The sequence below is a fragment of the Globicephala melas genome, chromosome 15, assembly GCF_963455315.2.
Source record: "Globicephala melas chromosome 15, mGloMel1.2, whole genome shotgun sequence".
In the NCBI taxonomy this organism is placed as follows: Eukaryota; Metazoa; Chordata; class Mammalia; order Artiodactyla; family Delphinidae; genus Globicephala; species Globicephala melas.
Window position 1 is genome coordinate 10,530,751 of NC_083328.1, and position 25,819 is coordinate 10,556,569.

At 45.9% G+C, this 25,819-nt stretch overlaps 1 long non-coding RNA gene and 1 pseudogene across 2 annotated transcripts in view; one reads left to right on the forward strand and one right to left on the reverse strand.

The window, feature by feature from the left end:
- Window positions 1-25,819, forward strand: part of LOC115861286 (uncharacterized) — a 591,507-nt gene that overhangs the window by 241,609 nt on the left and 324,079 nt on the right. For both annotated transcript variants that reach the window (XR_009559028.1, XR_009559029.1), the window contains one exon: window positions 23,946-24,138. This is a non-coding gene — a long non-coding RNA (uncharacterized lncRNA). The remainder of the gene's footprint in view (window positions 1-23,945; window positions 24,139-25,819) is intronic.
- LOC115861377 (small ribosomal subunit protein eS27-like) lies at window positions 8,337-8,587 on the reverse strand (annotated as a pseudogene).

The window sequence follows — 25,819 nt, forward strand, 5'->3', positions numbered from 1 at the left end:
CAGAGGGACCACGTCCCAAACCATTCATTTGAGTTCCTCTGCCCGGTCACCGTTTCTTCACTGCAACACTTGCATGGCATATGAAAACTGTATTTGTCTCTGCAGACACATCCAGAGAAAGGCTGTGTAGGCTCCCACGGGCTGTCAACCACAGAAGCTAAGAGAGCCTTTCCATACACGAATGCAAGTGTGTACGCCCATGCTACACGACAGCCAGAGTAGGGGCACGAAGTCCTTCAATATTTACACCTCCAGGGCTCATAGGGTGAGGAGTGCGTGGCGGTAGAGATGTTAAACATGACCACATCGGGATATCCAGTGGAAACACCCTCTGGCACGCAGGGACAGAGCACGGAGCTGCGGAAGGAAGGCAGCAGTGCAGTGCTCCACACCCAGAGCAAAGCCACTCTTGTAGAAACAGTCATCAGTGGAGGCCACGTCACAGGCTGCCTTGGGCAGAAGCAGTTTCCTTAGCTACGCTTTGGGTAAAGAGTCAGTACTCAAGGTGCCTTTTGAGCCTGCAAATAAGCATAGAGGTAAGGTGATTCTGCAAAGCGTCACAAACCCCTAGATGAAGAGAGGGGCTCCTAGCCTGCACCGGCTTGGAACAAGGAAAGCATGGGACATCTTATAAAGGAGACACAGATGCGGGCGACACAATGAAAGAGGCAAGGGAGTAAAAAGGTGACTCTCGCATCCCCAATTAGCTGGGGGTCGCCATGTCTTCTCGCTGGAGAGATGGATTGGAAATGATTGTCAGGCTACCATGCTCCATATCTTTGTAGCTGGGGCTGAATTTAAGTCTAGGTTTGTCTGACTCTTCCTTCCACTAAACCAGGCACTTGAGAACTGGAAAGGGGAGAGGAGGGAGGGGAAGATTAATCTGGAGACTTGTGCTCCCATCTTTAGCTTGGTTTCAGTGTGATTCTGCCTTTAACTTAGCATTAAATGTAGTTTCCATTCCACACGTGGGTTCAACCCTTCTCAGTCAAACTTTCTCTCTTCTTTAAAAAGTCCTAAGTCAAAGGACCCCTCAGGGTTGTGAAGTGTGTGTCTGACCTTGGTGAAACAGCTCTGTTGTCATGGAAACTATGTATGGGAAGTGGACAAATCAGCAAGTGGCCCTACCCCACTCCCTTGTGTTTCAGCCAGGGGGCAAATGCCTCGCATAGGGGTCCCAGCTCTTTGCTTATTCATTATACAGCCTCGGACAAGCGTTTGCCTCTGTGCCTCGTTTTGTCAGATGAAGAGTGTGGATAACGATCACAGCCACTTCTAGTGTTTTGCAGTGATTTACAGGAATCAGTTTGTGTCTGTGCCGGATAGGAGGTCAGTGCTCTCAAAATAGTAGCTCTCATTTGTACGTGATGACAGTCTCAACCCATCAACCTAGAGCTTCAGACTCCTGGGAGTGGCCTGTCTTTTAGCCTCACAGGCACCCACGGTTTGACATCTCTGAATAAGATGGGTAATTACACCGGGAGGAAGAAAATCAGAGCTCTAATGGGAAGGCATGATTTGGAACACGAACTCTGTGTCTGGAGCTGTCACACTGTTTTGGCAGTTGTACCGTGAACAACGGCGAAATCAGGGGCCGCTGGTTTGCTGCCGTGCAATGGTGAATTCCTAGCTTTGTTTGGAATTTCGTCTTGAACTGTAAGAAGGGAGGCAGTATGATGGGAAAGACCCAAGCTGTTGTGTTGCCTTTGCTCAGCTGCCGACCTGCGTATGCCCTTGATGTTACCTAACATTACAGGGGCCGGCTTCCCCATTTGCAAAATGGGTTGATAGGACCAGGTGGCCTCCCAGGACCCTTCTCGTCTGTGATTCTGTTACTCCGTGAAATAGAGAACACGGCTCCAACCCCCCCTTCCCTATGAGTGATGAGCTTTATTTCTTTATGGGGGAGGGGGAAGTGTGTGTATTTCTCTTACTTAAAGAGTAGTAGAATGCGGTGATACGAAACTGCTAGTATCCTTGGAAACAGAGAAGATGAAATTTTGAGTTCTTCATTTTTCACCATTTTGAGTTAATACACAAATGTGTGTAATCTTTTCTAAAATTTGACACTCTTTCCTAGCACTTACGGATTACATAAAGCAAAGATCTATGCCCGAAACTCTTGTCTCTGTAATATGAAAAATGCAGGGATATATCCACTCACAGCAGAAACATATTACCGCTCTTATGTGGACCTTTCACTGAAAAGATTGACTGGGATTTGGACTCTTTTAGAGACTATAACACGATTTAGTAAGGAGTGGGTGCCCGTGGAGGATTGCAGAATCGTCTCAGGTCCAGACTTACATTTTGGGGCATGACAAAGGCTTGCTGTCTGAGTGCTATAGACCCCACTCTGGGACCCTCAGACACCCTAAGATATCTCAGCATTTGGGGAATCTGTCCGGTGTCTGACACATAATTCTCTCCTCTGTGTCTCAGCTTTTCCCTGGACCTGTCTTTCACCTCCCTTGCTCCCCTTTGTCCAGTCCTGCCCTCTCCAGCCCTCACTCTAACCCCGGAAACCTCCACCAGAGTCCGCTTACCCAGGAGAGCTGAGAGCGTTCATCCACCTCATTCTTCTCTCATGCCTGAAGTGCTCTCTTTCCAATACCTGGGGTTGGGTAGGCAGTCTAGTCCAGCGGACACTGGGTTCCAGAGTAATAGGGCCACTGGTCAAGAGAGTGGCCTGTGGTTAGACCAGGGCTGAAGCTGAAGTACTGGGTGGACCATTTGTAGAGGAAACATGGTGATGGGGGAATATCTCCAATTGGACAGCATGCATAGCCTTGGGCAGACTGGTCTCTGGGGAGCAGAACTCTGGTCTCGGTTTGACCTTCAGGGGGCATCCTCCAGGATTCTAAGGAAAAGAGCTATGTTAGGTTATGTCTCCTCAAAAAGTTAGACATGTGGGACTTCCCTGGTGGTCCAGTGGTTAAGACTTCGCCTTCCAATGCAGGGGGTGCGAGTTCGATCCCTGGTCGTGGAGCTAAGATCCCACATGCCTCACGGCCAAAAAACCAAAACATAAAACAGAAGCAATGTTGTTAACAAATTCAATAAAGACTCTAAAAATGGTCCACATCAATAAAATATATAAAAGAATTTAGATTAAAAAAAAAGGTTAGACATGGAATGATCACATGACTCAGCAATTCCACTCCTAGTAAATACTCAGAATAACTGAAAACAGATGTTCAAACAAAAACTTGTACATGAATGGCAGCAAATAACCAAAAGGTGAAGACGACCCAAGTGTCTATCAATGGATGAATGGATAATGCAATGTGGTATATTCATGCAATGGAGTACTATTTAGCCATGAAAAGAAGTGAAGCCCTGACACATGCTACAACACAGATGAACCTTGAAAACATTATGCTTAATGAAAGAAGCTAGATGCAAAAGGACACATATTATACGATTCTATTTGTATCAAATGTCCAGAAGAGGTAAATCTATAGAGACAGAAAGTAGATTAGTGGTTTCCAGGGGCTGGAGGGAGAGAGGAGTAAGAAGTGACTGCTGATGGGTATGGAGTTTGGTTGCTTTGTTTTTTTTTTGTCTTCGAACTATATAGAAATGATGGTAGTACAATGTTATGAATGTACTAAACAACATTGAATTATGCCATTTAAAACAGTTAATGGTTAATTTTATGCCATGATGATTTTACCTCAAAAAAAAAAAAAAAAAGATGCACTGAGAGACTAGTTATGTTACTGAAATGAGAACCCAGAATGAGGATCACACTAGGAATGGGTTTGGCTATGCAGATAACAAAAATCGTATTAACAGTAGCTTAAATAAATGAGTGTTTATATTTCTCACTCAGAAGTCTGGGGTAGGTGGCCCAGGAATGATATGATGGCTCAATGGTGACATCGTGAACCCACGCTCTCATTCTTCTGCTCCACTCTTCTTAATATGCAGGGTTTTTTTTTCTTTTTTGTATTCATGCTTGTTGCCTCATGATCACAGAATGGCTGCTGCCATCCCAGCCATTACATCCATGGAAGAGCAGGAGGAAGAAGTTGCAAAGAGTCAAAGGGGCAGTCCAGTCTGAGTCCAAGAGTCAGACTTTTAAAATAAGCTTTCTTGGAGGCTTCTTCATCAACAACAGAATTGGGTCAGGTGGTTGCCCATAGATCCATCAAAGAAGGTGACTTGGGAAAAAGCCAGAAGCATAGGGGGTTGGTTCGGTGAACTAATGACATCTATACAAAGATGGAAGAAGAAACCTAGAGCTTGAACCACACGAAGTGGGAGTGACCTGGAGGTCCTCATCTGCAGGAGCCTGGATCTTGCCATGGCAGGGTTGGCAGTGGTGAACTTTGACTTCAGGAAAGGTCAGCATTATTCAGAGCTTCAGCCTTCAGGGAAGGGGCACTGTTTTTCCCTGGGGAAGTCTCAGAGGGAACTTGACTTATTGATTTCAAAAAATTTTAAGTTTGGGTTTGCAATTGTGTTTTTAATTTGTTGTGTTTGATCCACGTTAACAATTAGAACACAAACTAAAATCCTTTAGCACTTAGTGGAAAGTAGGGAACTGATTTAGCAGCATAGTCACTGGAGGAAGGGAAGATGGACTGCTTGGGTAATTCCTGCCCCCTCAGAAGTCAGGGCAGAAAGAATCCTGAGCTCGGGGCTGGTGGCCCCAGCGAAGAGACGCTGGGGAGACTCAGCCACGAGATGCAGTCAGGGTGTCTGATTTCCTATACGTACTTACTCTGTGACCTTCTTGAAGCCAAGTATCGCATCTTATTCATCTCCATTTCCCCAGAGCCTAGCACGACTCTCAGCACATAGTAGCCCTCCGTTAGCATCCATTCATGTTTTTAAGATGAGATGAATCTTTTGACTCTCCATAAACATAGTCTCAACCCGGCATCCACAGTCCAGTCTTCTGTTCATTTCACTTTCCTTGGCAAGACCAGCTCTGGTGACAAGTGGAAAGCAGAGCTGTGTTTCTGTAAGAGCTTTTCTCAGCATGGTGACGATTCCCTCCTTGATCCCCCAGATGGGTTACTGTGGAAAAACACAGGCTCTGTGGTCAGAAAGCAGTAGCTTCCAGTGACTGGATTTGAAAGCCCATTGCAAACCTATGATGATTCAAGCAGGTGGCCCTGGCTTGAAGCCAAGTCAATCAAAGGAGCAGAGTATGAAGTGCATGACAGGCTCAGTATATGTAACAACTGAGTGTACAGTAAAGTGAAGGGAATGATTTTAGTCCATGAATTATTAACAGTTTGGAAATTAGACTTCAGGATGCCTTAAAGGCGTTATTTTAAAAACTCATAAGAATGTTAGAATAATATATATGTTGATTTTTTAGTTCCGGTCAAAGGCGGAATTTTAAAGATTGATTGGTGCATTTGACAATCTAAAATTTTAAAGTTTTAGTTTGGCAAATTACCACCATAAGCTAGAAAAAGAGCTTAATATGAGCTGGGGCATCTATCTGCAACATATATTACAGAAAAAGGTGTGATCAACTTAATATATTGAGTGTTAACAAATCACTAAAATAAAGAATGATTGCCCTGGTTATAAAATGGGCAAAAAAACCATAACAATTCACAAAAGAAGAAATGCAAATGGTAGGGAAATAGGAAAACAGGTCATTATCACTACTGACTAAGGAAATAAAAGTTTAGACAGGAGGTCATTTTTTGCACTTTTACAATTTTCAAAAATTGGCATTTTTGAAAAAGACAATGCCAGTGTTAGAGTTTGAGGAAAGAGGCATTTGCGTACACTGATTTAACCTAGTACAACCTTTTTGGAGTGTGATTTTACAATATTTTACTATATATACGTGTGCGTGTATATATAAGTATATATGTGTGTGTGTGTGTATATGTGTATATATATGTGTGTGTATATATATTTGTGTATATATATATATATATGCCTAAAAATATTCTTATTTTTTGAGTCAGAAATTCCATCTGTAGGAATTTACCCTAAAGAACAATTCTGGATGCAGGCAAAGATTTATTTGCAAGGATATTCATTACATCATTGTTCATAATAGAAAGAAATTAGAAACAACCTAATTATCCAATGGTTAAATAGAATTTGGTACAGCAATGCAATGGAGAATTATGGGACAATGAAAAATAGTGTGGAACACAGGGAATCATGATTAGAATACATTAGAACACATTAGAAAGGGAAAAAGCAGATGTGTAATAGTGTGTATGATTCCATTTAAGTGTGTATATGAGTGTGTGTGTGTGCACACGAGTATACGTAGAAGGAAAGGTAGTTATCTTCGGGTATCGTGGGTGACTTCTCAGTAAGTTTCAGTGTTTTTCATATACAGCGTTCACTCATGTATGCAGGTTTAGAAACAAATATTTAATTTAAAAAAAACCCTGAACTTAACTATTTATTAACTGTGTTATCTTAGGCAAATTACTTCACCTCTCTGAGCCTCAGTTTCACATCGGCAAAATTTGCATAATAGTATCAATCTCTTAAAACTGTGGTGCAGAAAAAGTGGGATAATATATATGAAAACTCCTGATCCATATTAATCACTCAATAAACGCAATGCCCCTTATTTTCTCAGGGATATTCTCTCTCCCTTATCTAAACGTGTGCACAGGAGAGGTTCTGATATTAAGCTGTTCTATTTTACAGTGACTTTAAATTAATGTCTTTTTTTCTCCAGATGGACTTTATTCTAAGTCTGTGGGGTTTTCATTGTAAAATGAAAAGGTTTGTTTCTATAACTTTCTATTTAAAGAATAATTGCAGCCGTTTTCCAGTTTGCAGAAAAATTGAAGTCAGTGCCTAGGAATTTTTTCAATTTTCATTTTTCCACTCCAAAACCACATCAGAAACTTGTCCTTAAACATTTGTCTCTTGCTCCCAAAATGGTCATAGCAGAAACTCCCATGAATGAGAATCTGTATTAGCAAAGTCACATTTGGTTATTTGAACAGAGCAGGGTGTCTGCAAAGCAGATGCTGACGCTGTGGATGAAATCAGTATGGGAAACGCTTCATCGGAAGGAGCGTTCTCTCCTAGGTGGAGATGTGAAAGCTCCTGGTTTCTCCAAAGTTATTAGAGAATGGAGCAGGTACCCACCCTGGGGGTGGTCATTAGCCGGACTGACACCAATCCACCTGCCCAGCTTCACAAGGAGCCTGTAGGTCAGGTTTCTGGGGATGTAGTGTGTGACTGTTGCATCATGCACCTTGGGGGAAAACCAATACCCTGAAAAATCGACAGCTCTTTCTTTAAATTGAGCAATAATCCCTGGCAGAAATTAGACCAAATCGACAATTCCCATTGATTATGCTTTTAAAAATATCAAACTCCATTTTAGGAAACAAGACATTTCTCCTCCAGACTGTTTTGAAATGGCCCTTTGCCAGCTTTCTGTGGGTTCGTTAATAACCTCATCCTGGTATTGGTCAGGCCCACTTCTCGCAGGCCTGGCTCAGCCACGAACCTCATTAGAATCCAGGTCTGTGTTCCTGGCAAACAGCTGCCTCTTGCACTTGAAAACTGATGGGGAGAAAAGTGGTCCCTGCAGTTCCTATCAGCCTTAAACAGAAACATCTGCTCCTCGGGAGCCTTTTGCTGGCTCGGTTTTCAGGGAATGCGTTCTGGGGATGGGCGAAAGCACTGTCTCCCCGCCCCGGTGACGCTGGCCAGAGGGAACTGCCCGCTGCAGGGGACTGTGGGCCCTGGGAATAGTCCACCTGCCAGGAAAAGGAAGCTCCCACCACACGTTTTGTAAAGCTTTAAAAGCACATATCTGGACTTAAAATATTGCCTGGTGGTGAAAAGTGCTCCTGAAAGAAGAGAGAGAGGGAGAGAGAGAGAGGGAGAGAGAGGGAGAGAGAGAGGGAGATGGAGAGAGAGAGAGAGAGGGAGAGGGAGAGAGAGAGGGAGAGAGAGAGGGAGAGAGAGAGAGAGGGAGAGAGAGGGAGAGAGAGAGGGAGATGGAGAGAGGGAGAGAGAGGGAGAGAGAGAGGGAGATGGAGAGAGAGGGAGAGAAAGGGAGAGAGAGAGGGAGATGGAGAGAGAGAGGGAGAGAGAGAGAGGGAGAGAGGGAGAGAGAGAGGGAGATGGAGAGGGAGAGAGAGAGGGAGAGAGAGAGAGAGAGGGAGAGAGAGAGAGGGAGAGAGAGAGAGAGAGAGAGAGGGAGAGAGAGAGGGAGATGGAGAGAGAGAGGGGGAGAGAGGGAGATGGAGAGAGAGAAATCTGATTGAATCCAGGAGGTTTGAGTTTTTGTTTCTCTTTTTCTTTTTTTTTTTTTTTAAATCCAAAATGTGTTTATTGGGATGGTTTCCCGTTCATCTTGATTCCAGGGGCTTTTAGCGCTGCTTCCGTCTGAAGGAGCCCCTTCTGTAAGCCTTGCTTTTCCTCCTGTAGGCTGGCAGAGGACGGTAGAGCAGCCAACACACAAAGCTACTGTCTGTGCGTGGCCAGAGACGGTGGTGATTTTATAGCGTCCTGGGCATTTCACATCCATGAAATAGGAATTGGGGCTCTGCACCAGGCGCTTCTTCTTATGTTTCCTCTTCTCTTCTGGAAAGGGATGAAGGAGATCCTTTGTGAGAGGCATGTTCTCGTGGGGAGGTCGTCACCGTTGGAAAGCTGTTTCTCTTTTTCTATCAGCCGAGCCACATGTGAAGATTTCTGGTGTGGAGGCGTCCTCCGAGACAGATGGTTTCCTTTTATCCAGCTTTATTTGTCATCCAACCACACTTCTCTGTGTTTAGGCACAGATTAAATAAGGTGATGTAGGTAAGAGGCCTCACCCAGAGCATGGATGCCCCTTCCTCCTTGGTATCTTCCGATGGCTCTTAGGACCCTAATTTCTTCCTTTCTTTTTGCTTTTGGACGAGGACACTGAGGCACCCAGAAATTAATGGTTTGTTAAAGTTCTCCTTTTGGGCTGTTAACGGTGCTTTGTTCCTGCATCCTTTGAAGGATTTGTTTAAATCATACAGATCGGGGCTTCCCTGGTGGCGCAGTGGCTGAGAATCCGCCTGCTAATGCAGGGGACACGGGTTCGAGCCCTGGTCTGGGAGGATCCCACATGCCGCGGAGCAACTGGGCCCGTGAGCCACAACTACTGAGCCTGCACATCTGGAGCCTGTGCTCCGCAACAAGAGAGGCCGCGATAGTGAGAGGCCCGCGCACCGCGATGAAGAGTGGCCCCCACTTGCCGCAACTAGAGAAAGCCCTCGCACAGAAACGAAGACCCAACACAGCAAAAATAAATAAATTAATTAATAAACTCCTACCCCCAACATCTTCTAAAAAAAAAAAAAAGTAATAGTCTCCTCAGCTGTAAACCAGGGACGATAGCGCCTACCTCATAAAGTCACTGTGCTCAATAATAAAAATAAATCATACAGACCATGGGCTGTGATCCTAACGCAACTTTATGTTTGCCTCCCTGTTCTGTGGGGCTAGGTCTTTCCCTGCCAGTCGACCTCTGGGCCAGGTAGGGAAGAAACACTCTCGTGGTCACTCTAAGTTATAAAACAGAATCCCAGTCCCACATGATAATAAAAGGTCACAACCTGAATTAAGGTCGATCAAACCCACGCTTCTATGTTGAGCCTGGTGCAGACAGGAAATCCGGGGACGGGGTGGGTGTCGTCTTGTCTCTTTCCCCTCTTCTTGCTTTTCCTTCTAGCCCTCCTGATCCTTCTACTACCATCTCCTGACCCCTGCATGGTTGGGGTCTGAGGAAGAAGAGGTAACGAGGGAGCCGCACAGCCTGTGTGCCTGGAACTTGAGGGCTGTGATGTCACACTTTCCGTCCCTGAAGAGGTTTAAGGGGGTCTTTCTCTTGGGGGCACTTTTGTGGGGTTTTCGCATCTTCAGAGACCCTAATCTGATTTCTGAGGCCCTCTCAGCTATAGTTCCTTTGATGTGAGTGATGCATCTTCCTGTTGCTTACTCTTTACGTGACCGCTATACTTCCAGGGGTGCCTCTAGGTCTTTCTGTGGAGGTCCATTGCGTCTCTAAGTGGCTCTGCAGGATAGGATCTAAAACCCTACCTGGTCCGTGGGAGATGCCTGTATGTTTTGTCCTGTATGCTTTTTCGGCAGAGAAAGAACCCGACTGTCACCACGTTTCCTAGGGTTTGTCTATCAGGGACTGGCTCACTCATCTCTCACCCTTTGTGTTTCTCAGGTAGGAAACAGACACCAGCCCTTTATGTCTCCCAATTTAGGGGATATGTATTAAGTGCTTTGTTGGCTTCTGATGAAACCCCATAGCCCCCTTCTTGAAGCTCAAGGTGAAGTATAGACAACCCCCCCAGCCCCAACCCTCGCCCTTGGTAGGGGCTGGGGTTAACAACACAGCAGCTGGTTCTACAAGTCCTTTCTTAATCTCCATTCCTTGAAGTCTCTGACATCAGGCTTGGATTAGGAGATAGTGTCCCTTCCCCTTGGAGGTAGGGCTGGGGTTGGGACTTAGCATAGCTTTCTCCCATAGCATAGCTTTCTCCCAAGAAGCTGTCTTCAAAAGTCCTCTCTTATCTCCAACTCTTAACCCTTGGTATGAGTGAGAGGTTTAGGAGCTGTTAAACTCCTAAAATTTAGATCGTTCTTTGGTAAATTCTGCATGTGGCTTGGGTCTCCTTTGGGATGTGATTTCTGTGGTCTTTGGTGCCTTGTTTGAGCACGTGCTGTCCTCTGGCTATACTGGCTTCCTGTTTCCCCACTTGCTTCTGAGCTCTTGGAAGGGGGATTTGGGCTTGGTTAACCTCTATCTTAACAACCATCACAGGGCCTAGCGCCTGGTAAGGGCTGGTGCATTCTTGCCGGACCAAGGAAGAGGTGCGACAAATTCTATTTCGCTCAATAACCAGTAATTTATTGAGCAAATAAATGATCAGAGCCTGGGCTCTATGCTGGTGCAGAGGGAGATATTATAACATATAGCACAGGGTGTGTTTTCAGAGGGCTTCCACACTACTAGTGATGACTTGTTATCGGATGCAAGAGCATCAGCGAGTGGCTGGTTCAAGGCTGGGGTAGGAAAAGCACAAGATGAGCCCAGAATATCTTGGTGCCAACAAGTAAGCAATTGCTTTAAATAAAACCACAGGGTCATGTCGAAAGGACACAGGAACCAGCGTGAAGGAGCTCTCAGGGACCAAATCTGAAACAGGCTGAGCAATGAAAGCAATGCTAGAAATGGATTATAATACATGGAGTAAAACCAATACCCAGGAGTCCACACCGGCATCCGTTAGTTGATCATTAAATACACAAACTGAAGAGGAGGGAAAGTGAATTCTTACAGTAGAATTCTAATTATCAAAGGTAGAAGGAAGGAACGCAGGCACACTCCACGGAAATAATTGCTTCAGGCAAAAATAACCAAAGGATGGTAAAATGAACGGGGAAAATGCATGATGAGAAACAGGGTATTCACATAATCTCAATGTATCTCCTTCCAAGATACTTACTAATTACAGAGGGAAGAGCAGTAACTTTACAGTGAAGCCAGCAGGTTCCAATTTATCAAGTGACCAAAGTTAAACTTACTGGGCTGAGATACATAATGACATCAGGTGTGTTCTGATCCGATGTACCAACTAGGGCATCCTCATTCACATCTGTGGTCCTTTTGCTGAAAGATACTGAATTTAGACATGAGGGGGCCTCAGAAAAATCCAAATTTGGGGACGTTCTACAAAATAACTAGTCAATACTCTTCAAAAATACCAAGGTCAGAAAAGACAAAGCCTGAGAACAGTCTCAACTGGGGGAGACACAACAACTAAATACAATATGGGATCCTGCACAGGGTCCTGGATCAGAAAAGGAACATGAACAAAACACTTGGACAAGTTTGAATAAGGTCTGTAGCTTAATTCCTAGCATGTGTCAATTTGGATTCCCTGATTTAGATCATTGTACTGTGGTTGCATAAGATATTAATATTAGGGGAGGGCAGATGAAGGTATATGGGGATTATGTGTACTATTGCTGAAGCTTTTTTAAAATGTCTGAATTTATTTCAAAATTCAAAGTTAAAAAATAAATTAAAATTTAAACGGTGAACTTTCCATAGTGACATTCACTGCCCTTTGCAACTTGCCCAGACTCCACACCCCTACCCTTCGTGAACCAGCATGAATAGCTTCCCAAACTCCAAGTGCAAGTGAAGACGTAGGTCTTATTTTCCCATGCAACGGCTTAAGAGCCAACATGCCTTATTTCTAGGAAGTCTGTATCTCTCTCTGAAGCTTGTCCCAATCTTGACTTTTTTGAGCATCACAATCCAAAATGGAGTTGGTTTAACCCCACATCCACATTCAGGATCGTCAGAGACTGCTGTTGCTTCTTAGGGCCACATGGTGTCCTCATTGTCACTCTGTCCTGCATAATCTCCCAGGCTGGGAGAGACCCCTGGGAATATCTGCCGCTTGGTTGGCTTTTGGTGGTCCTGGTAGAGAGATGCCCTGGTCTTGGGGTCAGACGGAGATGGTGGTGGGATGAGGCGTGAGGGGAGGGGAGGCCATCACTCCTCAACCACATGGATCCCTCACTCTCCCTCCCCCCTCATTCTGATGCTTCTGCCCCTGTACATGTGCTTCTCATGAGCCTTACCACCATTTCCCACCTCTGCATCCTTCGAGGCCCATCTCCAACCTCTTAACCCCTCTTTCATCCCCGTTTCTGAGGCCCTTCATTCTACATCTTAGGACAGTGTGTTAAGTTATTAGCATGGCTTGAATGGTGAGCTGTACCTGTAATCTATAATCCAGATATTTGTATCTGCACATCCTAGGTGTCTTTCCCTCCCTCTGTCTCCCCCACTCAGAGACATATGGTGAAGCAGAAACAGAGACTCTGAGAAAATACCTTCTTGGGTGTGGAAGGAAGATTCTCCCTGGAGAGTTTGCAGGGCTGTTTCCTGTTGTCTGGCCTGGGTGACCCTGGGCCTTGGGGAAGAGAGCATGGGAGGCCATGAGATGAAGAGGGAAAGGGTCTTAGAGGATGAGCTGGACAGTGGGTGGAGGTATGGCTGTCTTGTGTGGGACGGAAAGGGGACCCTTACCTCCTGCCCAGATGGAACTGAACAAACCTGGGAATTTCTTCCTGAGTTCTGAGCCTGAGATGGGGCACACGGGGCTCCATCATCCATAGGGCCCTCCTTTGCTCAGTGGATCAGGGCCTTGTGGAGAACAGGGGCTGGGTCTTTCCTCCGTTGCTCCCTGGGCATGGTGAGGGGTAGGGTGCTCGGTAAATATTGTTGAATTGCGCTGAGAGGCAGAACTGGGAATCAGGGCGCTCACTGAATTGGCTGGCCCCCCCTGCCAATGAATCATGCTCCCTTTTTATTGTTTCCTCCAACAAAGACATCAGAAGCTCACACAAAGGGGACCTGGGAACGTGGAAAGCCCTCAGCTTCCTTCGGGATGGGCGTAAGCCCACTCCTGGGGCTTGGAGCTGAGATGGGGGCTGCCAGGTGCTGCCCCATCTCTGGAGACACATGCCAGCTCTCCTCTGAGCGTTGCCAGTCAGTATAACATTTCACACTGCCATTGATTTTTATGTCTTCCTACACTAATTAGACATGTTATTACTAATCTTTGGTAATCACCACAAGAGGCTTGTGGAAAGTCTCCGAGATTTCAATCTAGATTAAAAATAAGAAACATTATCACCTCTGGGAAAATGCAAAGAAAGCACATGTTATTTTAATGTTTAAATCAATAAAGCTGTCCTGCTTCTGTTTTGTGCTAGTATTGAAATTTATAAAAATCCTGTTTAAGTTTCCTTCTGTCCATCTCATCCCCACGGGGCGCCCAATTGATTTCTCTGAGGGTATCTGACGGGGGCTACGGGGGAAAGACTGCCAAAGACCCACGTGCCTTAGGGCTTGACTGCGGAGACCTGGGGAGTGGCGGGGTGGGGGGAGGTTCAAGGGACCCAGTTTCCAATCCTTTATTTTGATTTCCATTGATCCTCTTATTAAAGAAGCATTTGAATACACAAGAAAGAGAGAAAATCCTTTCTTCCTTAATTAATCTCTCTTCTGATGGTTAGATGGCAAACTTTAATTGCAAAACAACCTGCCTGCCCTGGGCAGATTAAATGATGGGAAGGACATGGAGTAGGGAGGGGAGGTGAACATCTTAACCGAGGTCCTGTCACTGGGGAGCAGAGAAAAGAAATGATCTTCGAAGGACGAGAACGCCATCTAGCCTATTCTCTCTAACAATTGAAACAAACGTGTTGACACAGAAAAAGAAATGAGCCTACTTTAATGTTCTGCAGAGACAGACTGTAATTTGTAATACCTCTGATCAGAAATTGAGACGCCATATGGACCTGAAGTGAAATAAAGCACAGTTAACTTTTTGCCAGGCATAGTGGAGAGGGAGGGCGGGGGACGAAACCCATCTCCATATGACATTGCCACAACTATGTTTCTGGCATCAGAACGGGGACAGCTTGTGGACCCAGAAGGGTGCCATCGTGTACCACAACTCGGGAGATGGCCGGCTTTTCCGTGCCTGCTGTGTCTGCGGAGAGCTGTACCCGGCTATTTGCGAGGCCAAGGGGCGGGATGCATTTGGCAGCTCCACTCACCTGCCTGGGAGCCCCTGCTCCAGGCTCAGCTGTACCAGAGCACCTGGTGCAGCAGAAGAGCCTACATACCTTTTGGTGTGAGTCCAACTTTATTCCTGGGGGAAGATCCCCTTATTTCTGAAACCCCCAGGGCTGCCGCAGTGCCTGCACATGCTTCTGTTATTATGCCAGGCATTGTTTTCCATATCTGTTTCCCCTACCAGACAGTGAGCTCCTTGAGGGCAGGGGTTACCTGATAAAAATGATGATGGAAATAATTGCGATGATGATACCATCGTTCCTATATATTGAGCACCTACCATGGGCCAACTCTGATTTAGGCACCTTACTTACCTTTTCAGCAGCTCATCCGTTATCCCAACAAAGTAAGTTGCCTTAGTCTGCCTGGGCTGCTACAACAAAATACCACAGGCTGGCAGGCTTAGATAACAGACATTTATTTCTCACAGTTCTGGAGGCTGCAAGTCCAAGATCAGGGTGCTGGCAGATTCCTTTCATTGTGAGAGCCCTCTTCCTGGCATACAGGCAGCTGCATTCTTTCTGTGTCCTCACTTGGGAGGGAGAGAGAGAGAGAGAGAGAGAGCAAGTTCTCTGGTCTCTTCTTATAAGGGTGCTAATCCTGTTTTGAGGGCTCCATCCTCCATAGCAGTAAGTATCATTATTGTCATCTATTAATAAAGTAATTGAAGTTTAGAGAGCTCCAGGGACTCTCCTGAGGCCACTTAACCATTGGGTGGCAGAATTGGAACTGAACCCAAACTTTCCACTTCCGACGCTGGTCCTTTTCCCTCCTGGCCTCACTGTGTCCTAAGCTGAGCCCAGGTCCCTGGGTGCTCAGTGATGTTGCTTGAAAGATGGAGTGTTTTATTTGCTTCTGTGACTTCTGTCTGCTTATGAGACTTCTGTCTGCTTATGATTGTGACCAGGTACTGTAACTCCCAGCTCCAGTGAGGTCCCCCTGATGGAAAGACTCTAGTGACCCCCCCCAGACTTTTTCAGTGAATCCTAGTCTCACTCAGAGACTCAATCACCTCTCTTGACAAGGAAGGGGAGGCAGCATTCATTAGACTTACCATCAGCCAGGCGCTTTTTGTATTTTATTTAAATTGCCGGCATCGTCGTCATAACCTATTTTTACAGAGGAGGAAAGTCTCAGAGAGGTCAAGTGAGCGACGTGTACAAGGTCTTGGTAGCTGGCAAGCAGCTAAGCAGTGACTGCAACCAGGGCCGTGTTATTATGATTTGACAACAACGCCTTCATTAACCTCCGGGGCATTTTGTGAGACGACGGGGTGGGGGGGGGCGGGGGGAGGTTCCAGGCTCCGTAAGAACCAGAGGACCCCACCCCTACCCCCTGCAAGTTTTTGAACTTGAGTCTTACTTTCCTAGCTGTTGCTTGGACAGCCTGGTGGCATCCAACTCAACATACATGTGCTCATGCAACTAAGTTCAGGCCAATAGGACGTGAGTGGAAGTACCTCCAACCTCAAGCAGTTTGCCCCAAACTTCCTCAATTTCCCTGTTCTTTGGTTAAATGTATATGTGGAAATGCAGCAGCTTCAGGCCCAAGATTGAAGATAAGGGCTTGGGTCCCTGAGGGACCTCGTGGCACAGATCCTATCCACCCTTCCTGGACTGTTACATGGAAGAAAAATGCCCTTCTATCTCGTCAAAGCCACAGGATCCAGGGGTTTCTTGTGCAGCAGCTTGCTTGGTCATTTCCCTTACCCCTCCCCTGCCTGTGGCGATGGCTCCATTCAAGCTTGATGACCTTCTTTGACGTGACCCCTCTCTCTACTCCTGCCCCCTACAGGCGATGTTGAGACAGTCAATCACATGAAATTCTGAGACGATGGAAACATCCAGAAAATGAAATGTTTGCCATCTCAGTGCATAGGAGGAAACCAGGATGTGTTGAGCACTTACTAATTTCAGACACTTTACTAAACTTCATGACTAATTGTGTTACTTCAATATTACTCTTTAAAAAAATTTTAAAAGTTTTTTATTGAAGTACAGTTGATTTACAATATTGTGTTTGTTTCTGGTGTACAGCAAAGTGATTCATATATATATATATGTATATTCTTTTTAAAGATTCTTTTCCATTATAGGTTATTACAAGATATTGAATATAGTTCCCTGTGCTATACAGTAGGTCCTTGTTGTTTATCTATTTTATATATAGTAGTGTATATTTTAATCCCAAGCTCCTAATTTATCCCTTCCCCCTTTCCCCTTTAGTAACCATAAGTTTGTTTTCTATGTCTGAGAGTGTTTCTGTTTTGTAAATAAGTTCATTTGTATCATTTTCTTTTAGATTCCGCATATAAGTGATACCATATGATATTTGTCTTTCTCTGTCTGACTTACTTCACTTAGTATGATAATCTCTAGGTCCATCCATGTTGCTGCAAATGGCATTGTTTCATTCTTTTTTATGGCTGAATAGTATTCCACTCTATATACATACCACATCTTCTTTATCCATTCATCTGTCCATGAACACTTAAGTTGCTTCCATGTCTTGGCTATTGTAAATAGTGCTGCTTTGAACATTGGGGTGCATGTACCTTTTAGAATTAGAGTTTTCTCTGGATACCAATGTCACTCTTCAATGACCTTTGAATAGAGTTCACACTTGGCTCCCTCCAAGCCTTTGTGAATAAGACAAGATAGAGCTAAAGCATCATGTTGGTGCAGGAAAGCACCAACAGATGCTTGAGTCCAACGAATGAGACCTCCTCATCTCCTTGTGTGCCCACCCCTCCCCCTCTGCTGTCACCTCCCACTGCTTTTACCATTTCTTCCCCCTGTACGTACATGGCTTTGCCCTTGCAGGTGCCACTGCCTGGAATACCAGTGGCATCTGGTCTACCAGAAGGCCCTAAGTCGTCCTTTGAGACAAGCTCAACACTGTTCCTCCGTGAACTCTCCCTCCCTCCCCCGCTCTCCAGCACAGCTGTTTTGCCCCATGCTTAATGATTCTGCGATGCAGATTCTACTACACAAGCCAGAGAGCTGCACTGCGGCTCTCTGCTATCCATCCCATGCTAGAATACGGGCTCTCCCAAGGCAAGAGCCTCATCTCATTCATTGCTTTGTGTGTGTCCGAGCACAGTTTTTGGCTCCTGGGAGGGTCTCAGTGAATACTGAATGAAATTGGAATCCTAACAACACCCCATTTGTAATTAGAAAATCTGACTCAGGGACATTCTGACTTTCCCAGAACAAAGGTATTTAGTAAGTGCCAGACTTGGGTTTGGAGCATAGATCTGTCTGATGCCCAAATCCATGCTTTTTATATCACCTTACAACTGCCTTTTGATATCCCTACCAAGTAGAGAATGATTTCCTTTCAGAAGGAGGGATTTTCTGGATTAAAGGTGTCTAGACATCTCTCTCATCTAAATGCGGATTTATTCAGAGCAAAGGAAGATCTCCCTGACTGGTGGTAAAACTGAAGTAAAAAGCAGCGGCTGTCACTCTCCAACAGCCTCATCTGTACAGCTGCCTGGACCTGTGGTTCTCACGTGAATTTGTCCTCCCTCCCTCCCTCCCTCCCTCCCTTCCTTCCTTCCTCCCTCCCTCCCTCCCTCCCTCCCTTCCTTCCCTTTTTAAGGACTGTGCACAGAATGGGGCTTCCCCTTTGGCAGTTCTGGTCTGGGGAAGGTGAATTTATTTGAGGTCATTGGCCACAGAGAGTGTCTCTTGCTGTGGCCGCCATCTGGGGACTTAGCAGGTACTGTCTGAGCTGTATTCAGTGCTCCAGCAGGTGGGCCTGTGGCTAGGTGGCTGCCACCAGCCTTGTGTTTGGAGTGCCTGGAAGTCAGGAATGGATTTTTCTTCCAGTTCTGACTTTCTTTTTCCCAGCAGATGTTGATTTCAGTTGGCCCAGGGTCCAGTCCATCCAACCCCCTGGTGTTCCAGTAAGCTCTCTACTTCCTCAACCAGCCTGCTCGAAGGTTTCTCTAAAGCTTTGCCTTTGTTCTTTCTACCCTCAGCCCCATCCTTCCAGCTTTCTCCTGTTGTCCCTCGGGGCTGGAATGTCAGACACAGGACATCACTGAGGAGGTATAAGGCAGGGCACTCTGAGCGATTAAAGCACCTCAGGATTTCCCAGAGGACACACCTCACTGTGGCCCTTACGCACTGTCAGTTTTTCATCCCGTGCTAGCTTATGAGCTCTCTGAAGGTAAGAGGGTTCTTGTTCATTGCTTTGTGTGGGTCTCAGCAGTGTTCCTGGCACCTCAAAGGGTACCAGTGAATCCTGGATGATAATTTTCATCCTAACACCAATCCTATGAGACCCACATGACTATCCCTATTTATATGCTGGCCTTTGAACTGTGGCCTCTGGGGAGGAAAGGAAGCTTGGACTCATTCCCAGATATAATTATCTCTCTAAATTCTCATGACAACCCTTTGAGAAGGCACTTTACTTGTGCAGTTTTTAAAAATCAAGAAACCAAGGTTTAGAGAGGTTGAAAGTCCCCCAGCTATCGGTGGCCAAGCTGAGAGATTGGAACCCAGCTCTGGCCGATGTCAGAACAGTGCCCTTCACCACACTGACTCCCTCCTCTGCTACCCCAGCCCGTGTTTCCAGAGCTTCTGATGCTCTGATTCCCTTGCATGGGGCCCTGAGCCGAGGGCTCCCGTGAGAATATGTATCCAAGCATGAGAAGCAGAGGCGTTAAAAGAAGGCTGTTGCGAAATTTATTCTGATGCCAAAAGGGGGTCTTGAGAAGGATTTAAAGAGCAATTGTGCCACTCCTTATCCCCCACTGATAAGCTGCCTGCGAACTGTAACATAGGCAGCATGTAATGAATAAGAAAGAGATTTATTAGCTTGTGTCATATTCGGTTAAGTACTTTCTATGTAAGACGAGTATTTCACTTGTACGTATTACATTTTCAATGGGTTTTCAATCATTTTCAATCCATTATTTTTAACTCCTTGGATTATATTGATGGTAAATTAATTACAAGCCCAAACCCCATATTGTCCAATTATAATTTAATTCATTTGAGCTCCTCTCTTTGAGTTTGGATAAAAAGCGAAAGCACTTTAGAAAATCGTGTCATTTCCTCTAGAATCCTGTCGTTGTGTTCCATGTTTCCATGATGGTTTGAAGAAGGGTTGAGGATTCAGCAGAGTGTTGGGGGTTGGCTGGCTCCCAAGGTGACACCATGCAGGGTAGCCAGCAAGCCTAGGTTCAGATCTGGATTCAATAACCTGTTGGTTTTTGTAACCGTGGAGAGGTTACACAATCTCTCTGCGCCTCTGTTTCCTCATCTGTAAAATAGGGTTAGTGACAGAGTCCCTACTGCATGGGGCTATTCTGAGGGTTAAACGAGTTACTATAGCTAGCCCCCCTGGAACACACAGTGAGCCCTGAATAAGTGTTGGCTGTATTTATCATCATTGAGCTCTAGGGGAAGAATGGCAGGTGGGTTTATGTCATGAGCCAATTCCAATCCATGAGTGGTGATTTTCTGGAGCTCTGTGTGAAGGCAGACCCAAAGGCCCAGCTGATCTCAGGCTAGAGAGTGCAGGGATCAATTAGAGATGTCTGCCATGGGTGCAGCTGTTAGGAGAGGTGACAAGTAAGGCCCTGGCTCTGTTAGGGCTGGGGCTGTGCTTGCTTTAATCCCCCCTCTATTCCTAGTATCCTGCCCAGCTCTTGGCCCCTGCCAGTCCAGGTGGTGTTAACAGTGAGCCCTCGTACCTAGCCGTGACTGAGGCCAGCCCTGCCCTGGATTCCTCAGTCCCTGAGCCAACCAAGCCCTTTTCTCTGCTTCAGTCAGCTTGGGCTGGGTTTTCTGTCCTGGAGAGCAAAAGATTTCCTTTTCTAATTTTAATTTTTTGCATTTTTCATGCCTATTTTATTTAGTTCAACTTATTTTAATTGTACAAGTTCCATGCTCACGGTACAAACATTCTTACGATTATTATTCAGCCTTGAAAAAGGAAGGACATTCTGTCAGTGTGACAACATGCATGAACCTTGAGGACATTATGCTAAGTGTCACAGAAAGCCAAATGTTGCACAATTCCACTTACGTGAGGTCCCTGGGGTAGTCAAATTCACAGAGACAGAAAGCAGGATAGCGGCCAAGGCCTGGTGGGGTGAGGCAGAAGGGGAGTTAGTGTTTAGTGGATATAGTTTTAGTTGGAGAAGAGGAAGAGAATTCTGGAGACGGATGGTGGTGATGGTTGCACGACAACGTGAATGTACTTAATGCCGCTGAAGTGTGCACTTAGAGATGGTTAAGATGGTACACTTTGTGTTATGTATATATGTATAGTTTTTCTTTCTTTTTTTTTAACTTAGGTACAACTGATCCCCAATGCTGTGCTACTTTCAGATGTACAAAAAAGTGATTCAGCCACACATATACCTCTATTAATATCTTTTTTTTTCCAGATTCTTTCTCATTATAGGTTATTACAGGACACTGAAAATAGTTTTCTGTGCTCTACAATAGGTCCCAGTGCGTGTATGTGCATATGCTAATCCCAAACTCTCAGTTTATCCCTCCCTCCACCTCCTCTTTGGCAACCACAAGTTTGCCTTCCATGTCTGTGAGTCTCTCTCTGTCTTGCAAATAAGTTCATGTATATTACTTTCCTAGATTCCACATGTAAGTGATATCATATGGTATTTGTCTGACTTACTTCACTTAGTATGATAATCTCTAGCTCCATCCATGTTGCTGCAAGTGGCATTATTTCACTCTTTTTTATGGCTGAGTAATATTCCATTGTATATATGTACCACATCTTCTTTATCCACTCATCTGTGGATGGACACTTAGTTTGCTTCCATGTCTTGGCTACTGTGAACAGTGCTACTCATGTTATATTAAACGTCTAGGGGACAAGGTGTAAGGACACAGGACTGGCTCCATTCTCTTCGGGGCCAATCAATTTCCAGCGCCCTGGGCCAGCTGATCATCTCTGATCCTCCTGCTTTTTCCATGTATTCCTGCTGTATCCCTACTTTCTCCTGCTGTTCCTTCTGCTGGAATCTCTTCTCTCCTTCCCCACCGGCCTCCCTCCCATGCACCTTCCGGCCTTACTCTATTGTGGCTGGGTATGTTCTGCTCACGTTAGGTGTCCGCATGGAGGACCTGGTCTGCAAGGCTCTTTCTAGACTTGGAGCTTTCCCAAGGCCCCGTGAGTGTGTTGTTTGCCTCTACGGCTCTCAGACCCAGACAGAGCAAGTGTCAATCATTCACTGGAGACCACCTTGCCACAAGCAGACAGCTTTGGTGGTGCCCATTGAGGTGCCCCGACCGCAGGGAGCAGTCATTTCCCAAAAGGCTTCTCCTTCCCTTCTCTCCAGTACGTGGTTTTTGAGATTCCTGGTGGTGCACATGGGTGGACTGGGTTGTTTTCCTGCAGTTTGACAGTGATAAGAGCTGCCAGACTGCCTGAGCTGCTCTGGTCTGAGCTGGGCTCTTAATCTCTCCATTACACCTGGCTCAGCCTGGCGTGGACACAGGATGCCCTGGCCTGGGACCAAGAGGACGTCGGCAGCAGTAAGCCTGACGCCGGAATGGAATGAAATCACACGCTTATTTTTTTCATCTTTTCTTCCCCTGATGTCACCGGCAGATGGAGAATGCTTTCACTGTTTCCCTTTCCCTCTTCTTTGGCAGGAAGCTGCTTTCCCACTAGACCACCAACTAAGATGGAGTAAGAGAAAAACAGAACAGAAAAGCAGAGAAAGAAAAATGGAAACAGAGGAAATGAGAAGGCAAAAGAACTTGAGGGCAAGACACAATGGGTGGCTGAGATTCTGGGCCGGGATTAGAAAAGGATGCTTCTTTATGGGACGGACCCTTGTACTAAGAGTCAATTGGATCACAATATACTCTAAAGAAACATCCTACATTATTCCATCCTGGGATGAGAGGGAAGGATCTATTGTCTGACCATGAGACCTGTCTCCCAAGTCCATGCATCCCTTGAGGGTGCCTGCAAACCACAGCATTCCGTTCATTCAACCTGCTGTATAATGAGATTTTCCTCTCTACTTTGTCTTAATTGGTGGAGTGTCAAGGAACAAAGCAAATATTTGTGCAGCTCAAATGCTGCTCTTGTGATTAGAAGGTAACATCTTTCAACGTCCATGTCTGAATTGCAATACACAGGCAGGGGAGTCCATTTGCTGTGGGATCAATAGATGTGGTCTTAGTTGGCAGAGACCTGGAGGCTTTCTTTTGAAAACAGGAAGATGCAGGACAGCTCTCGATGCCTAGCTCAATTTAACATGGCAACTGGGCAGTGGTTTTGTTTCCAGGTTGATTGCTTTTCAGCTCAAGAATAATAAAAACCTTCCTGATATCAACCAGCTCAGTGTTAATCTTGCAGAAACACAAGAATCTAAAACGTGGTCCCTGCTGCCTGGAGTGCTTCTTCTGCTGGTCAGCTCTTAGGTATCCCGTGAAGTCTCGGCATGAAAACCTCCTTCCACTGTCATATGGAGGGAACCTCTGTCCTCCACACATTCTTGGTGCTAACACTCTCTGCCGTATCTGGGAGGTGACATTAACCACGTTGAACCGTAGTGGCCACTGCATTTTTTTTGGATGTCATATTTTTTAAGTTTCTTTGGTTGCACATTATAAGAACCCACTTGAGCTAGATTAAGACCTAGAGGAAAATTTATTACAAGGACGTTTAGGTGCTTTCAGAGTTCAGGGAAGGAATTCAGTCAACACTTAAAAAGCAACCAAACAGAATCTAACAGCAACCAAAACTGGCTTTCTCTATGTATTGCTTTTTTGGTGATTCTATTTTCTTTGCTGATTAGCTTCTTTTGCTTCCCTATCCCCATGTCAGGTGGGAGGTGGGCCCCCCATCACTCCAGAGTCCAGGCAGCTCTAGCCATGGGTCAAGGCCACAGAGTCTATATTAGTTCCCTAGGGCGGCCATAACAAAGTACCAAAATTGAGTGGATTAAAACAACAGAAATGTGTTGTTTCCCAGTTCTGGAGCCTGGAAGTCCAAAATCAGGGTGTTGATTTCTGTCTGAAGTCTTTAGGGGAGAATCCTTCCTTGTTTCTCCTAGATTCTGGTGTTTGCCGGCACTAGTCTCGTAGACGCCTCCCGTCATCACATGGCCATCTTCTCTGTGTGTTTTCATGTCATCTTCCCTCTGTGCCTGTCTGCCTATGTGACCCAACTTCCTGTTTTTATAAGGACACCAGTCATATTGTAATAGAGCCCACCCTAATGACCTCATTTGAACTTGATTACCTTTGTAAAGACCTTATTTCCCCAAAAGGTCACATTCTGTGATAACTGGTGGTTAGAACGTCAACTATTTTTTTTTTTGCAGGGGGCAGGGGGCACAATTCCATCCATAATGCAAATCCAGCTGTGGCTGTCTGGAAGGTCCTGCCCACGGACTGGGCAGACAGGATACCCGTTATGTGGCCTCTGAGCTGGGGCTGCTGCTACACACAACAGAGTTCGCACCAGCCCTTGATGAGGTCAAAGATTACATCAGTTGCAGCTTTGCCTGGAAAACAGTAAGTGCTTAATTATGAGCTAGCATTTATTAAACCCTTATAGTAAGCCCTGTGTATTCCTAGCCAGTTACACTATGAAGTCACTTAATCTTCAGGCGAGCTCTGATAGATATTCCTTTTATCCACATTTTATAGAGGAGGAAACCGGCTCAGGAGGAAGTGAGCGGGCTGGGACCTTAAGCCAGTGGACGTGGTGACCGAGCCTCTGCGCTTATCCACAAATTAGATGAATTGATCTTGAGCATTGACTAGAGGCAGGACTGGTGAGAGGAGGTTGCTTTCTAGGTAGGGATGGTCAGGGAGGAAGACAGATGCCTTCAAAGGTTTCACTTGCAAAACCAGGCAGCTTGCTTAGACTTTCTAGTAGTGATGTGCTTTACTTGTACTTTGTGGTTCAACATTGAATACAGGACACTGTCTACAGCAGGCTGAGAGCCCTTTACCACTCATACAGGAGGGTTTTGGTACCATGAGGAACATGTGTCCTATTCTCCCCCCTGCTCTGTTTGTCTCTGGGGTCTGAGCTCTCAATTCTGTTGCTATGTTTCTCCGTAGGCTCTTTTTGGAAAATCCAAGGGTGTCAGTACCTCCCTTGCCACCCTTCCCCAGTCCTGCCCTTCCAGGGGGTGTTACTAAGGCTTCCTTCCAAAGGCTCCTTGGTTCCTGAACCAAGCTTCATCAGGGCAGACCGGTCACTAACAGCCACAGCCTGCCCTGGGGTGGGGCTTGGAAATCAGAGCTGGGGTTTGGCTGTTTCCTCTTCCTGAAGTCCAACTCCTGAGCCTCATATTCTAGTTCCAAATGGGGGTGGTGGCCCTGCTTGGCTGGATACTGATAGCTGATCTGTCCTCTTTCCTGGAAAGGAGGAGATAGGAAGGATGCCCCTTGTTACCTGGTCACTGATGGGGTCTTCTGATGGATAGGATGGTTGTCTACAAGCCTGAGGGGCTCACCCACTTACTCTGGACACTAGATGCCGCCACTGGATGGGACACTCTACTACCAGGGCCTTCAGTGCCCACTGGCACTTGTCGTGACTTGGAAAACATGCCTGGAGCCCCAGGGGCTCCCTTGGAACTAGCCTATAGGGCTAGATGAGCTTTGCCACTTCTGGTCCCACCCTCAGTGCTGACCACCGACTTCATACCTTCCTGGCTTCTGCTTCTTCTACTTCCTAGGTCTGTGGCCTTTGGATATAAGTTAATTTTCTCTTTACTGGTTGAAGTTCAGTCTGGGAAGCAGAACTAGATGTATGTGGAAGAAGGGGTAAATTATAGAAATTATACTTTAGATCTAGAAGGGGAATTGCAGGATCTGAGAAGTCACAAACTGGCTTCCTGAAGCTCTGGTGATGAGTTGGTCAGGCATATCCAGCTGCCAAAATGGGACAGCAAAAGGGAGCTCATACAGAGGGTGGCAGGAAGTTCCTCCCTCTGTGGGTCTGCGGCCAAACATCTGGGGGTGGTGGGTGGGGTCACTCTGGTCAGCAGAGTTAGCATTTTGGAAGAAGAGCAGGACATGGGATGGACGAAAGGAAGAAAAAGCCGGAACCTGGTGGGCATCTGTTTCTGTGTGTCCCCAAACCTGACCCTGAACTCCTTCAGAGAGCCCCTGCTTCACTTCCCCTCTGCACACCGCCCCCCAATCTTCCATAGCTTCCTCCCGTGGCCGTCTCTAACTC